Source organism: Antrostomus carolinensis, unplaced genomic scaffold (genome assembly GCF_000700745.2).
Source record: "Antrostomus carolinensis isolate BGI_N321 unplaced genomic scaffold, ASM70074v2 scaffold32793, whole genome shotgun sequence".
Lineage (NCBI taxonomy): Eukaryota > Metazoa > Chordata > Aves > Caprimulgiformes > Caprimulgidae > Antrostomus > Antrostomus carolinensis.
In genome coordinates, this window is record NW_010303693.1 from 1,536 (window position 1) to 4,694 (window position 3,159).

At 39.9% G+C, this 3,159-nt stretch overlaps 1 long non-coding RNA gene across 1 annotated transcript in view; it reads left to right on the forward strand.

The window, feature by feature from the left end:
- Positions 1 to 438: 438 nt before the first annotated feature.
- LOC104522032 (uncharacterized) overlaps positions 439 to 3,159 on the forward strand; it is a 4,825-nt gene continuing 2,104 nt past the window's right edge. Inside the window, exon 1 of the long non-coding RNA XR_727982.1 lies at positions 439 to 536. This is a non-coding gene — a long non-coding RNA (uncharacterized LOC104522032). The remainder of the gene's footprint in view (positions 537 to 3,159) is intronic.

Consider the following 3,159-nt stretch of genomic DNA (forward strand, 5'->3'; position numbering starts at 1 on the left):
TGTTTTCTTCTGTTTAGATGTGAGAAGTGTTATTAAATGGGAGAAATGGCCTTATAAATCATTCCCATTGCTTGCGTATTTTTTAAGGTGAATGTATTTTGAGCTCTGTTTCTCAAGTGCTGTAGGGGTAATTTGAAACTCTGAAAATGTTTCTGCAAAGCTTGAAAGTACTCATTTACTGTTTCTCTAGATGTGAAATATAGAAATAGCCATTTTATTGCTACGAAAACAAAAGGTTTGTTAGGTTTCATACACTTGCAAGCAGTAGAAACCTGTAATTCTGAATTAGTTAGTCATATTGGTTCTTTACAGAAATGTAAACATTAGTCACTAGACAGTAAAGCTAGGAAAAAGATCTTCCAGCAAAATAAAATTTAAAGTAGTTTTAAACAAAGCTGATATCTGTTTTTCTTTCTTTCTTTCTTCTCAAAACTTACAGGCGTCCTAGAGGAGTTATTTCCACTCCAGTGATAAGAACTTTTGGAAGAGGCGGAAGGTACTATGGGCGAGGTTATAAAAGCCAGGGAGCAATTCAGGTAATAAAGCCATGTGCCTGACTTCACAACACTCTAGTTTACAGGCTAGTATGGTACGGACTTCCTGAGCAGCTAACATTGCCAAGCACAACTTTAAAAGCCTTTCTTACAATGATCTTGCCTGCGTGTTGAAGCTGTAAGCTGCACAACCGGTGATGGATGACAGGCTAGCGTTGCATCTCAATTATAAGCAAACTTTGGTTATAAAGACAGACGTGGAAAAATGATATTTTGCTATGAAGGCTGTGCTTACACAGCTCTAACCAGCCCTGGGAGTAGAAGAAAATTTAGGAAAATGGGAGAAATACAAAGCTGAAACAAATTAGCCGTTCCTGTTCCCGCCCCCGCTCTTTCCCAGTTTCTTTTCTGGGACCATGGTCCAACCTCATGAAGAAAAATTAGTAGCAGTAGAAGGATCTTTGCTGCTTCGTGGCTCCAAATATGAGAGCTTCTTCTAAACTTCTAGGAAATAGCAGACCAGTCTTTGCCGCCATGAGCACACAGTTTCATTTTCCGTGACAACCTATGAAGCGTCTGTGGTTCGTGGGTTTTTTGTCTTTTTCCATGGATCCGTTAAATATAGCTGAAGCAAACTGCAGTTTCCTATTAAATGCCAATTGCTTCAGTTATGTTTTCCTCCCTTTTCCATTGTTCTTGCTGCTACGCAGTTTGGAACGTTGATGCAAGTCCCAGTGGTAATGGATGAGTGAGGAGTAACTAGGTGGAGAACTTTCACAATAAGTATATTGGATGGATCTGCCAATTTGGCACGGAGACATTAGTATATGAGAGATGGGCGGTGTTGCAGGTGTCGGACAGTGAGGAGGGATGTTCTCCAGTGGATAATGAAGCAACTATTAACTTCAAGTAAAACTTGCTGTGTTCTAGGTGTACAAATTCAAATACTTCTCTTCCTTGTTAAATTTCTGTGTATACAGATTATATATGTCTACAAATGTACCTATGTATTTAAAGCTTTATGTCTCTTACTTTAAATAGAAGAGAAACCACTATGTTAGCGATATATTATCTAATTTCCAAGTACTTTAACCTATGAAATAAAGGAAGCCCTGAGAAGGAGCTCCCAAATATTCTGGCCTTACTAGAGCTTTACATACGTAAAGGTAGTTCAGATAGTACCTGTAGGCAGATGGTAGATAGTTTTGACAGACACTCAGCAAGGTTGGGTATTCATATTTTTATTAATGATACATAATTTGGATGGTACATACTTGTGATCACAAGGATCTTGGTCTAAAATTGTGCCGGGGTTAAGGAGAAGAAAGATAAATGGTGGCATTTTCTATCGACCGGTCCTGAGCTCTGACGGTCCTCGGTCACTATCCTCTAGTGTATGTTCCTCTTACAGGAAAAGAAAAAAGGTGAATTAAAATGTGCATGGCAGGGAGAACTTGGGGAACTTAATACCTATTAACAAGTAGATTTTGATACCCAGTGAAGTTTAACTGGCAGCAGTGAACTTCCCTGTCTTACACACCGGGCAGGTAAGGGAAGAGTGCCTTCCTAGGGCTGGATCCAGACATGGGTATTTACACCAAGTCAGATCCTCCCTGTGGTGGCTTTATTGATACTCACTGTGAGGAGATTACGAGCAAAGGTTGGAGAATCTGACAGAAATCAAGCAATTTGTATTTAGCAAACATTAGACATGCCTGTTTTTTCACAAGATGAGTCTTTTCACTCTTGATCTAGAAAGAAACATGTATTTCATCTTACACTTCCCACTTAGGGAAGCCTGTAAAGAACATTTACACGTAGGTGATGGCTCTTCCCTGTCGACATGTGCCAGTCACACACCTGTGCAGTGTTACTGCCGAATTCGTTGTGATTTTTCTGAAAAATAAGGTTTGCGATCCTGATGCTGGAGAGCAGCGGTTCTTACTCACCTGCAAAACCTGTCAGCGACTCAGCAGAGTGCTAACCACGCTGTTTCTAGTGTGTCAGAATTCAGATGATTACACTATGAAACTGTTTGCTCATTTGATGTGTCTGAGGTGTCTGTATCTTCAGTCAGTTCTTCGTACTTTGTTACCAGCGTGACAGTTAGGAACGGTGCTTCTGGGCAACCCAACACACTGATATTGTTTTGTTGTTTAAAGCCTGTTTTGTTCCTGGAACACTAAGATGCGTTGTTGCAGACACTTAAAAACTAAATATACGTTCTAATGCTGCATAAATCTGGTTTTTTTAATTGCTGTCCTCAGTCTCGTAAGATTCTACTCTATGCTTTTCGGATGAAGTCACTTTTCCTAATCTCAGAGGCATATAGACCAGTAGATAATACTGCATGGTACTTCTGCACTTCTTTAAAAATTGTCTGAAAACAGCTTTTGGTTTGTATTTGAATAACGTGTAATCCTCTCATTAAATTCTAACGTATATGAACCAAGAAGCAGAGTTAAGCTGTATATTGATTCTCAGTTTTGGTGTTGCCAGGCGTTTTGTGTAGCTCTCACGTTGTGAAATAACTGCAGCATCAAAGTTAGAAAGGGTGTTTTACCTCAGGAGCAGCAGAAGGCATGGCTAGGAGGCACTCAAACACTGCAAAGTCCTTCTCACCTCTGCTGTGCTCATTATTTTCTGTGCCACTTCTTATTTCAGC